We start from the raw sequence: 14,292 nt of genomic DNA, 5'->3' as shown, positions 1-14,292 counted from the left end.
AACTTTTGGAAACCATCTCTATAGTAGCATTACATAATAAGACCTCTAATACCAATGATTACTAAGATTGAAGGTTCAAAATTGAAACCACGTGATGGGGGTGGAGCCGCCTGACCCCTACGACCTTTCGGGACTTGGAATGTCCTCTCAAAATTCGTACATGTGCAGCAACATGTGCGTGAACGAAAATCCATTTGCTGACAGGTCTTTGTTGAATTTTGATAAAAACTGACACTATGTACACAGATTCATGATCCAATAGATACAATATGCGCAGGTTCTGCAGTCCTGTTTTTTTTTAAATAAAGATATATATCATTTGGCATAATTTATGATTATTTTGTCCCAGTATACATGTATCTCACATAAATATAACAGGGATATTAATACTTATGGATTGCATCCTGTATGCTGGCCGGTGGGATAAATTTGATTTCATTTGTTTTTAAGATTTCCTTTGAATATTAGTGTTGATAAAACTTAAACTAATAATATTAACACTTTTGTTTACGTCGTGCTTGGTTGTTTGGTTGTGCAATTTCATCAAATAAAAGTCAGTCTGATTTAATAACAAAAATTAAATGAGGTGTAGAAAAATATTAACGACACGCTGTTCATTTTAAATTCAAGGTAATATATATTGCTTTTTTTCAAATAAATTTCACAGATGGATTTCACTTTACGAAATAGATTTTCTTAACATAATCGTGCTAAAATGATTAACAACAACATCTATAAAACGTTCTCAAATCATATTTTTTTTTTAAAAATCCAAATAAGCAATTGCTTTCGATAAGATTTTTTTTCTCTTGTAATCAGTACTAGAAAACAAACTTTAACTATCTCATTCGTAAATAATACATAAACTATAACTATCACATTCGTAAATAATCATAGTGTTCCTTAAGAAATAAATCGGTAATTCGAGCATTTCTTCTGCTGGCCATATCTGCTGACGGCAGAATATGAATTTGTGCATCGCGTGCCATTGATGTTTATCTGCAAGCTCTAAGCTGGCACAAAATTGCGTCCAAAATCGACAATCAAATGAGAATATAAAACACGTCGAGTTAAATTTACGGAAAATTCGGTCAACATGTATTCGTATCTCGGGCTTTTAGTTAAAGGAAAAGAAAGCTAATCGTTATACCAATGCAAATGAATGTAAATAGCATAAAAAACCAAAACTAGGTAACACAAGTTTATGTTATTGTCATGAAACACTCAAATATCGGTGAGCTACATCTTCCATAACATTTTTTAATGATGCTTGCATTTTTAAACAGTAATTAAGCACACCATGTCATCTGTATTAATTCAGGAAGAAGGATTTTAATGACAGTCTTAGCAGTTTCGGGGTGTGCTTTGTTGACCCAATTTATTCCCAGGAAATATACTAAATTGCGTGGTGTTTATCATCAAGTGTCAAGAACTTTGCTACTACAACATGCAAAAAAATACATCCAACAGTTTTTCTTACTTCGGGTGTATACATGTATTCGTTGCTCACCATGACCTTGAGAGAGCAAGGCCTTTGACCTTTCATTCAATCGGGTATCTGGAGATGAAGTGCGACCAGAGTCCAAAATGTTTAAGTACTTATTTTTTATTTCACAAATTCACACGTAATAAGAGATGAGTGATAACTCTTTAAAAAGTTGTTTCGATAATTCCTTTTACCTTATTTGAATCCTTCCCTTTTCCACTAAATAAAATTTAATTAGAGCCTTTTAAACTTTAATAGACTTTCACAGAATCTTAATAACATGTCCTAATTTTACACTTCCATTTTTTATTGGTTTCGGTTGCGCAATTATCTGGAGTTTCCCATAGCAAATACAATCATATAAAAGCGGGGAGTACTAGTATCATTTTTTGAAGCTTAAGATAGAAATGTTTAAGACCGTTGAATTATAGTTTTCGAAAAAGAGCTCTTGCTAAAGCAGCGATTTTGAAGAATTCGACTTTCATTAGATTCAATGCAATCTCCTTACTGATATAAATAACTAAAGTTCATACCGGTATATTTAAAATAAAATAAATAAATAAAAATTACTAAATAAAAATAAATGAAATTTAATTTACAAGAGAAAGTATAACAATTAATTTCCTGTCTTCACTTTATCCAGGTTATTTTTTAGCGGGAGAAGTCGGCACGTATTTCTGTCCATTTAGTTTTATACAATGTCAGTCCTGGGATATTGACTCATGTTAAAATTAAATGTTGGTAAATCGAGTGTTAAAAATAAAAACATGTCGGACGTTCACAAAAATCGGTCGAGGTGTATTTAAATTCTGTCCAAGGTTTTACTTTAAGAAGGCTAGTCCTTTTTATATGGAGGGAATGTTAGATAAGAATTAAGAAGAATGCGAAGAAAAAAGTTCAAAAAGGGGATCTATGCCTACTAAAAAGACATAATTCATCGCATAATATATCCTAGAGAAACAAAAGTTTTTATTTGACGATTTTCGAGAAACGTTTTCTTTTTGCCAGATTATATCTTATGGTATAGGCAGTACATTGAATATGGATTCAGTGTTGTGAAATAAATATGGAGATAACCAACACTATTGAACCTCTGAAATCCATTCACACAATAAAAATAGTGTTAGATCAAATACCTCTTAAACATCAGAGGTAGGATCAGATACCATAAGGGAGAGAGCAGCCCTGTCGACCGATTACACCAGGCTCGAGCTCCTTGATTGGTATATAACGAAAAATACTAAACAACTCAATGTTTAGAATATAAAATAATATGAAAACTTCAGTCAGATTTAACATGGTAGACTGTATTTGCTGACAAGGTCAGTGTATCGAGCATAGACCTTGTCAAATGATGACATGATATTCTTGTTAGAAAGAGTGAATTTGAATGTGATGCTTTCTTCAACGGCAAACTCAAATGAAATATTGTAAATGCGTATTTTTATTAATGTATTATAAAATCAATTAAAAACTCTACCAACATAAAGAATATTGCTATAACAGAATAATCCCATGGAATAAATATATCTATGTTTAATCTAGTCTACAGCAATATAGCTGTGAAAAATAATACTGGGTGAACTCTTTTATTTCACACACAGCTTTATTATTTGAATAATTTGAATATCAAAGAGATTCCTCAATAATTACTTAAAATTACTTTAGAAATTCATTCTTCCATTTTGAAGTGCAACAAGAGACTGAATATAAATTTACAAAGACACTCAAAAATGCCTCCCTCCTTTAATTTGCTCGATATAATACATATTCAGATGTATTCTGTTTATCTCTCTAAAACTTTTTTTCCCATAACTCTTTGATATTGCTTTTTAAGCATTTGATGAATGGAATAAGAGAAAATGGTTAAACTTAAAGCGATGAAATAAATTTCATAATCTGGTCTTTAAGGCAACCAAAATCTTTTCTGTTACTGTTTTTATTTTTTTTTTTGGTTAAGAGAGATCTCTTTTTCTTACTTAAATATTCATTTTTATAAAGATTCCTTTGACAAGGAGTTTGATTTATGATCGTGACTTGACGATTTAAATTTCAGTAATGGAGATTACACTTCATTAATCTAGTCCAATCTAGATGCTGACTAAATCCTTTAATCCGCTGTGATACGCTTCAGAAACATTACGTCTACATATGATTAGAGCACCGAGGATTAGGTCGTTCCGCTCGTGTAGCATTACCTCCCATTTGAAAGTACACGTGGTTAAGATTTCTATTTTTTGGTTTTCCTTTCCCCCAAAATATATCGCTTGGCGTCGCTTCAGCAGGGAATATACTTTAAGATCCCTATAAATAAAGACGTTAATGAAGCGAGAGCTTTTTTTGTTAAATCTGGACATCCTTTTTTTTTGTTTTTTTTTTTTTTTGCTTTCAATGAGAGAAAAAACCGTCTTCCAATTCCTTCATTTTGGGAGGAAAAGTTAGTGCCTGCGACTAACTGCCAATAACCGGAGTTTGTCCTAAATATTTCTAAAACGTCATGAAAAGGAAAGGACTTTTTTATGATAAGAAGCACAGGGTGTTTTTTTTTTTATAACTTGGGTACCGTTATATAAAATTAAGTGACTAACACATAAATCCTTCTGCATAGAATAATACGCCGATAAATTGCAACGTTTTTAATAATTATCTTCCGAACATTGAATATGGGTTTATTATAATACATTATTGGATACATTCATAGTAAAATGAAATATTTATTTTCGTTTTCTCTTTATTATTTTTTTTTTAACAAAACCGATTAAAAATAACTTGGAAAATGAAACGCTCTGTTCGTATTATGTACATGCAAAGGCGAAATATAAGATTATATATCTTGAATGGGAGCGTTCTATTACAGATCTTAACTTTGGAGAATTATTACCAGTAATTTCGTTTTATTGCTAATTGTCTATACGTCCAGCGAAATCATTTTTAAGTCATGAAATGTCAAGGTACGAATCTGGAAACAAAAAAACACGCAATGGGATTTCATCGAATTGGAGAGAAATTACAAAAGACATATTGCTGTCAGTGTGCGTACATGAGAAGAAACATTTTCGAATCTGTATATCGTAAAATGTGCACATTAAGTAAATGTGTTAAGTCATGAGTCTCGTATTTGATTAACTGCCAAATTCTTTAAGCAAGTTTAAGAAGGTGAATCATGACAAATACTGTTCAGTGAGTAGTTTATTTATATGTTAAAAAAAAAACAGTGATCGACCTCATAAACTGCACCTGAAAATCATCGAACCCTGAAGGCGCCAAACTTTGGATCAGGTGCCAAAGAGGGGAAACCATCCTCTGTCTACCGTTCTCACGCGGCGAAATATGTTGTTTTATTCTAAACATGCCATATTCATGCTTTCTCTCGTCCAGGTTTAAACCAGCAAGTCATCGTACAAACAGTACTCAAAGTAGTCGATAATTCTTGCACATATCCAAAATAATCCAAAGAAATGCTCAGAGATCATCGGTGAAGCTCAATAATTGTATGATTTCTAATATATTTTTTTTTTTGAATTTGCTTGCAAACTCTTATTGAACTTGTTTACGTGACCAAATATGGGAAAGATTTCAAGAGTTAAACGATGATTTTTTCCCCTCGATTTGCTATCATATATATTCCACCTACTATATATTGGGTATTTGGGGCGAAATCCCACCATAAGATTACGACTTTCTACAAGGCACAAAGCAACGATTAGATAAGTTCCGGGTGCGGGTGGTACAAACAACTCCCGTCCTTTTGATGGGAAATATTTGCTCTTTCATACGCCTCTTGCTTTATTTACCATTGATACCCTTTAAAACGGAAAAATCAAATGCTCCGGAAACACGATTTTTAAGAAGATGGCTTAATAAAAATCAATATCGTACGAAATGAATGAGGAAGCTGTCGAGTTCCTTAAAGACTTCGGTTTCGCTGTTGAAAACATCGACATTTTATAGACTGCCTTAGTGCACTTTAAAAGTAAGGCGACTTCCTTTGCTAAATTTGTTCAAGAATTCCCATTTAAGTAAAACTGAAACATCAATTATGGAAGTAGCACAAAATAATTTTGTTCTTGCATGAATTCAAATGACATTTTCAATGACAACATTTAAATCTAATTTTGTACTGTACTTTTACAGAGAGAGGTAGCTTATTCTAAAGACGAATACCCCGAAGCAATAAAACTTTTGATAACCAAAAATGTACTCTACATGTAAAATCTCTTATCTTTTAAACCGAAAGATTTGTATGAAACGAAATGCAAACACAATAAATTATACCCAGAATTGTTATAATAGTGCAGCTAGATCTGTTTGATAGGGTGTATGCGTTTAATTGACTAATTTAATACCACCTGTTAATAAAACGGATATCAGAGACAGAATTTGGCTATTTTTGTGAAATTTCATCGACAAGTTTCATTTTTCATCGCTGTTCATAAATAAATAGTTAAATAACCCATATCTAATTTACATACAACATATGTTTTTTTAAAGTATTTCTTTTGGAATGGAATGAATACTTGCAATAAAATGATCTCCTGGACTGAGGAGGATGACAATGCTGTTTTTAACGTATCTTGGGTGAGGCGCACTTAGTGTTCACGTCTTTGCAAAAGGATGGAAGCAAAATTGTAGCAATAGGTCTCTGAAGTTCGATACGTTAATTAAAAAAAAATATCAACTATAACAGTAAAAAATATCTATGTCATTCACATTGAGCAAGGACAGATTTAAGGTAAACGTCACAAATGTCATGGGTAAGGTATGATCTACAACTCCAATTTCGAGCAAATTATCGAATAAATAGTAAAATGTGGATATTATTTCTCAAAAGTCGTATTTTTTTAAAAAGAAAGACAATGAAATTCACTCAACTTTTTTTTATTTTAAAGAATTTTTTTCATTATCATCTTGTTTAGAAAATAAGTACCCAAATGCAAACCCTTTTCATTTCCAAAAAAATGAATGGAAGAAAAATAATAAATGGTTATTTCCGTGAAAATCTGTGTTGGAAATCTCAGGAAAAATAGATTATCTGACCTAGGCCTACTGGGAATAAAACCATGATAAACATATGTAGGTTTATGTCTTTTATGGCATTGAATTCAACAAAGCGACAAGTCGTCCTTTAAATCATCGAGGCAGGTCATATATATGTACCAAGCAGGGTAACCTTGACTATGATTTGCATTTCCGTAAAATAATGTGTAATAAATCTATTTATAGTTACGTCCATGCTTTTTAAGGAAACGCATAAGAGTTCATATTTCCAAATATATTTCTTCGGCCGTCGCAGATCGTCCAGGAAAGAGGTCAACGTAAAGAAAATCAGCAGATCCCTCTGACCAACGAGAAAACTGCGCATCAGCTAATTATTAATGTCATGCTATATTTAGTTGAAAGAAATATACACCAGTTGGCTAAAAATATCAAACATAACAAAAAGTACTGATTACTTATATTAAAAGTTAAGAACAAAAACAACAACAATAAACGTATTGGGTTTTATTATTTATTATTGAACACCAACATTTCGTTGATTCATAGTTGATCAAGAATATAAATAATCAATAAAATATAGAGATAATGTACAGTAATCAGTCTCAAAAGTCCACTGAACAAATTAGGAGCAGAGCAAACAGGGACATCTGAAACATCAAAGGCTTGGATCAAGTGTTAATGAGAAGTAAACATCCCCCGTCGAACGGTCACACATGCCGTGAGGTCCTCGTCATTATCGAGCAAAACGGGAAAATCACTGTGTATTAATCAGTTCTTTATTCCGTGGGACGTACATCCTATAAGCATCATAAGTACAACATTGTATTTATCAATTACATACACAGTACAATAACATGTTATACACTTACCAACTAGTAATACATACATTTTATTATTTAGCTAATTGATTTAAACATTCCATTCGTAATTTATTAGCATGATATATATATTTCCCCAACTGATTTACATCTTTGGTATTTGTACTACAGAATAGTTGTATTACGTTGGAGACACTTGGTCTTCGGGAGTAGTAATGTTTGCTGAACTTATCCCTTAAATCGTGAAAAACTGGACAAATGAATGAAAAATGAAATTCATCTTCAATATCATTTAAATTGTATATGTAAATAATGTTCCAACAATGAAAAACGTCAATCAGCATTCGACTTTATGATAGATTGTAATTACTGACAAGGGCATTGTATTTACCATAGAACTAGAAACTGTTGATATCCACTTTTCTTCAACTTGTTTGTCGATACTTCGCTTTGTTTTCGGAATTGTTCGTAAATAAAGCAAGCTCTTCCGTATCGATTAAACAATTTTATCAGTAATGAAATGGGGAAAAAAATCGTTCATGATTTAGCATCTCGAATAAAAGAATTTGTATTTTTGGCAAAATTATGAATTTGATCCGCGTGAAAATGAATTAGGGACTGCAATTTTATCGATTTAAAACATGCTTTTTGTCTGAGAGATATCTCTTTTGGACATTTTTGAAAGATATCGCTTTCACTTTGAGGGATATCTCTTAACATAAACTAAGAGAGATATCTCTTTAACTTGGAAAAATATCTCTCAAAGTAAAAGAGATATCTCTCTAGGTGAAAGATATATCTCATTAAGGTTCAGAGATTTCTTCTTTCAGGGAAGAGATATCTCTCAATAAGAAAGAGATATCTGTTCAAGCGATAGAGATATCTCTCTTATATAAATAGGTAAAAGAGATATCTCTCAAAGTATAAGAGCTATCTCTCTAAGTTTAAGAGACATCTTTTTCTCAGAGAGATATCTCTTTAAAATAAGAGATATCTTTTTAACTTGGGATATATCTCTATTTTTAAGAGATATCTCTCTAAAATGAGAGATATCTCTGTAATTTAAAGATAAATTTTCTTTTCCAAATAAATAGCAAAATGGCTTGCCATACATGTTCACCTAAAAACTAAACGTCAGTCCATCTAGAAATCTACTTGTACATATTAAGAAAAAAAATTCTTTCGCAAACAATACAAGTAACACCTCAAACTATGTTTTCTTAACGTGTGCCAAGTTTTGTTATGAAAAAATAAAACTTCTCAAATGCAAGTCAACTTGCAAAGACAAGATGAAGAGATCAAATACAACGAAACTCAAAGAAAGATATTGTTATAAGAAAAACACCTGTGCAATAAGAAAACCTCAGGATCAACTGTTCAAAATCATGACCCTTGAAGGTTTTCAAAATATAGGGCAAACTCCCCTGAGAGTTCAAAATTGTTGGAACCTATAGGAAGGTTCTGTCACAAGAAATACGCTTGTAAAATATAATAAAAACTCTTGTACCAACCATTTATACATGTAAATTGTGACAAATGCTAAAGTTCTTTAAAAGTAGGCCAAATTCCAAAGAACGTAAAGCTCAGTGAGATTTAATTGCTAATACCCTAGAGATGGCCTTGCCACAAGGAATACACTTGTGAAATATGAAAGTCATAGCACTGACTGTTCAAATGTTATGGCAAAGATTTTAGTTTTTAAAAAAGGTGGTCAAACTGGAAAGTCAAGGTAAATATCTGTACAGAAGGAAAAGTTTCACAACAAGGGATACACAGAAGTAAGAATGAAAGTCCTAGCACCAACTTTTCAAAAGTTATGACCATGGTTAATGTTTGGTAAAATTTTGCAAAAGTGGGTCAAATTGCAAGGTCAAAATTATAAAGGTCTTGTTACAAGGAATTCATTCGTCAAATATGAAAGCCAAAGCTCCAACTAATAAATGATTTGGCAAGTTTAAAGTCTTTGCAGACATACAGATAGAAAGAATAATAGAGAGGGCAAATCTATATGCCTCCTAATCTTTGATTACTAAATCCAAATCATAAAGTGATAAACTGACTGATGCATTTTAATAAGCAGGTATAAATTTGAACTAAATAGTGTGTCTGTGGACCACATAATTATAATAATTTACTTATATTTCTGTACTTAACTTCATATTACATACATCTCGGGATATTGACTCTTACTTGAAATGTTCACCATTTCTTGATCACGTGATAGGGAGGACGAAGGTTAGCTTGATATCCTTATCACAATGCTTCCCTTCACTTTTTAAGAAAAAACATGGGCGTTTAGGACAAGAAAGTGTGAATTAGAGTTTATCTTGACATGCAATGCTGAAAATCTATAAACTTAATTCTTAAAGTCTGACAGGAGAAAATAATGAGCTGAAGACCAGTATCATGACATACATAACCTTGCACCAGAAAACCCTGCACCAGAAAGTAGGTCCAACGAGCATTAGTTTTGTAAACATGCATTATCAAAAAGGTAACTATCAATCGGTAGGAAAAAGTTTTCTTATATTTTTTTTCCATTATGTGTTATTTTACGAAACGAGGGAATGAAACCAAACAGTGCCGTAAGGTCTCCAAAAATAGATTATTCTTATCGCAAAGCTTCTTAAAGAACATTCTGTCCTTAATTGCGAAAGCAAACTTCGATTTTATTTCAAACAAAAACTAAAAACAGGCGTGGATTTTGAAAGAGTCGCTATCCTGTTTTATAAGAGGCTTGGTGTAAAATGTGGAGAAGGCAGGCTCCGAAATGGAGTGTCACAGAGTGCAAGGAATGGGGCCTCTTTGTCAATTTCAAGACTTTTGAGTTACTTTGGGATAGCAGTACGGGACATACTAGTAAATCTTAGCTATGTTTCTGTTGTAATCAGCATATGTTATCTAATAAAATTTAAATTACAAGCACAGACTGCATTCCCCTTTCGTTTGAGATATTTAAAGATCATTTTTGGTCTGAATCTTATTTTGTTGATAGAAATGCGCTTAAGGAGAATGTTACTGTTGTTCCTGTTTAATTCAGTCTCTGTTATCTTAAAAAAAATAATTAAAAGAAAAGATGTTCCCTTTGTTGACATGTGGAAATTAAAAAGTTTCCTAGCTGTTACTCATTACGTAATCCAAAAGATATTGTCCGATAGTTTACACAAAATCGAGTTTGGGGATGAAATAGATTCATTCGGCCAAATTCAAAGAAATATTAATTGTTTGGATAATCTGATACTTCAATGAGATCTCACAAAAAGATAACCATTAAATTGTCAGATCTTATAAGCAAGTGCTAAAATTGCAACAAAATGCTCCGCCTCCTGCATCATCTGACACGGGAAGCTCCATCCCATTCCATTTTGGAGACTCCATCCTCCGTATTTTACACCAAGCCTTTATAAGAGTATATTAAGTGTTGCAACATATAATACGCCTGTTTAAAAGATCATCTGAAAAATTTAATGATACCTTGAGGATATCAGTTTTTCAACAGAAGTAATCGCCATTCCTTGACCACGTGATAGGAAGGGCGATGGTTGGCTTGATATTCTTTATCACAATGCTTCTCTTCACTTTCAAGAAAAATATAGGCGTGTAAGTGTAAAAACATATATTAAAGGTTCATCTTGACATTCAGTGTTGATAATCTATCATCAAAATCCTCTGATTATATATGGCCTACATAAACTGTACTTTTAGCTACATCTATATGTTTTAAGTTCATTTTTGCCTATCGAATCTATTTTACCCCGAGAACCATTGAGTCAATTCAAAAACATGTCATTATATACTATTAAATGATGAAAATTCAAGTTCATTTTGAGGGCCACGTACCTTTTTTAACTCAAAGACAAGTACAATGTAGTTTCAATAGAAAAAAAACAAACAAATAAAAACACACAAACAAACAAAAGATCTAGGTCCTTTTTTTTTTTTTTTTGGTTTTCCTTGTCTTCCTATGACAAAAGTAACTCAATATGACACTGAATTTGAAAATTAGTTAGACTTTTAATTTTAATGATATATTCATAAAAATTGTAACTATTTATCATATAACTACGGAGTAAAAAAAGTTGTTATATTATATGGTGATCAATGATCATCTAAGTCCCACTATAGAACATCAGCTTAGGTATAAACATTTCATAAAAGACTTTTTGATATCATTGACAGCTGCTTTTTCAATAAATTTGAACTCATAAAAAATTTGACATTGTCATCAGACATTTGCAAATTTTATTCTGGTTAAAAACATTCTGATTGAACAGAGTTATAAGTATTCTAAAAATGATATAAAAAATTCTTGAATTTCTGTTTGACAATGTCTATGAGTTTTTCAGAGACCGTGTCTTCATTTAAATTGGTGGAATTCCCATGGATACCTATTGTGGCCTGTTATTAGCAGACTTATTTTTGTATTCGTATAAAGCAGAATTTTTTCAAAATCTTATACACGAGAAAAAAAAACACTCGCTGTGGTCTTCAACTCGACAGTTAGATTTATCGACGACGTATTTTCAATTAACAATAGTTATTTCCATAAAATGTCAACAAGATATATCCCAGTGAGCTTAATATAAAAGGTACCACAGAGTATTACACATCTGTTTCATAATTAGGTATTTAAAAAAAGGAGATGAATCGTAACCTAAAACACGCTTTATGATAAACGTGATGACTTCCAAATATTTCAATCGTCAACTTCCCTTATTTATGCAGCAATATTGCCTTATAACCTGCAAACGGAATTTATATCTCTCAGTTAAATCGATAAGCAAGAGCACGGTCAACGTATAATAAATTTCTAAAACATGGTACATGTAAGTTATTGACAAACAAGTTGGTAAAACAAGAATATAAAGAGTTTCGTTTAAAATCGTCATTTCGCAAGTTTTATTGTCGATACAATGACCTTAACACCAAAAACAATCTTTCACCGAGTCAAATTGACGTTCATACCAATTGTTAGGATCACTGCTATCACTTGACACTTTTAATTATTTACATATCAATGCCCCCAGGTAATCCATGGTCTTGTTTGCATGGATTTTGCTCAGTGCTTATTATAGTAGTAAAATATATAGCATTTTCTATATATATACATGTAAGCACCTTAGTCGCTCCCTGGGGCTTAGGTCATTTATTTAGAGGGCACAACTTGCTCACTTTAATCATAACCCCAGTTTGTCCCCTTCAACCTTAAACCCATGGGTTATACATTTCACTATTTCGGTCAATGGTAAATCACTTATTAAAATCATTTTAATGGTTTGTCTGCTTTATATCCTAAGTAAAGAAGATTTAAATATTTCTTTAATTTTTAAGGAGTTAAAAATGTATAATTATTTTGTTTTCAAATAAAAAAAAAGGTTTGCGTTGTACATTTCATAAAAGGGAATTTTAATGTTAAAAATATGAACATTTCCAAAAAAAAAAATCTCTCGAAAATTTGTTTTGATTTATTTCAAACACAAGCAAAAAAGATATTCAGAAAACACCGCCTGACATATTAGAAATATATTACATTCCTCTGCATCAAAATCAATTTGAAAATAATCTTTCTCTCGATAGCAACATAAAACTCCTGTTTTATCATTCATTCATGATTTTTCCAAGTCTTTGTGAATGGGATGTATTTTTTATTTTATTTATGTAGAAATCAAGGATCGTTTAACAACGTACATAAACGTCATGATTAAATCACGAGAAAAATCTTTATGTATAATAAATTGGCTTGCAAACAAATTAAATCAACGTTCCTTCAGACAAAAGAAACCAAAAATAAAAAAACAATCGGAGGATGGACAAAATTAAGCCATAGTCTGTAATATAAATGACCCAGAATAAAGGCACAGACCTTCCTAGGAAAACGGTTTTCGTTGGTCCATATAAGTTAATTTTATCTTCGTTTTAATGTCTGAACCCGCAATCAGATTTAAGTGACAAATGGGGCCAATAAATTTTCACACTGATTTCCTTGAAATACCACTGAATATCATGCTGAATGCTCTTATACTAAAAATATTTTTCATAGGAATGTTAATATTTCGGCATAATTAATATTAGTATAATTTTTTGTTTTCTGGTAATATACGTCTATTATTACAACGAGGGCGACAGACAGGAAAAAAAAACATCAGATGCATGCAGATCACCAGTCTCATTTCAGAAATTCAAAGGGGTAAATTAAAATAACTGATATTTACTTTAAGAACGTTCCTGGTAGAAAAGAAACTAATTTGCCAAAAGTATAATGATACTTAAAATCTGGAGTGGTGTATGATAAAAGTGATGGTAACGAAAAGTGATCAATCCCCAGAAAATTTACAATACAAGAAGATTCCGTGAGCGGAGAATACAAGGAATCTAAGAAATTCTAGGGGTGGGATCAGATGCCTAGGATGATAAAGCTTTCCACGTCGAACGGCCACGACCGCTGTGAAGTCTATGCATTGACCAGGTGGACGGAATATTCCATAATCAAATTTATTATAAAATCAAGCTCATTTAAAAAGTTTTTGCCCCCCCCCCCATTATGGAAAAAAGAAGAGCTTGTTGATTCAGGATATACATTTTACTGCCTCATTACAAATGTACAATTAAGGATTTTTAAAAAAAATTCATTTTAAACGCGATTTCACAGTTCCAACAATTCTTAACCATTTAATGGGCAGAAAGCTAAGTGGAAAGGTGGTTTGTTTGTCCGTTGTTTAAGGTCCCTCTCGAGAATTTTTTTTAATTAGATGGAGACGCCACCACTTGCCGATGGAGAGCTGCAAATTTTGTCCTATACATCGCACTTACGGCAATTGAGCAGTAAGTGATCTTTTTCGCACATCCACGTCCCACAGTGGGATTAGTGGGATTCGAACCCGGGACGTAAGGATCAACTCCTTATTCGCGACTTTTGAGTAGACGCTCTAACCACTGTTCCATGCGGGCGAGGAAAGGTAGTTCAATGGACAAACAGTTGTTTTGCAGCAT

This window comes from Saccostrea cucullata, unplaced genomic scaffold, assembly GCF_032062105.1.
Source record: "Saccostrea cucullata isolate Sc308-1 unplaced genomic scaffold, CSIRO_AGI_Scuc_v1 ctg1293, whole genome shotgun sequence".
In the NCBI taxonomy this organism is placed as follows: domain Eukaryota; kingdom Metazoa; phylum Mollusca; class Bivalvia; order Ostreida; family Ostreidae; genus Saccostrea; species Saccostrea cuccullata.
The sequence above is the reverse complement of the archived record's forward strand: the minus strand, read 5'-3'. Positions refer to the sequence as shown.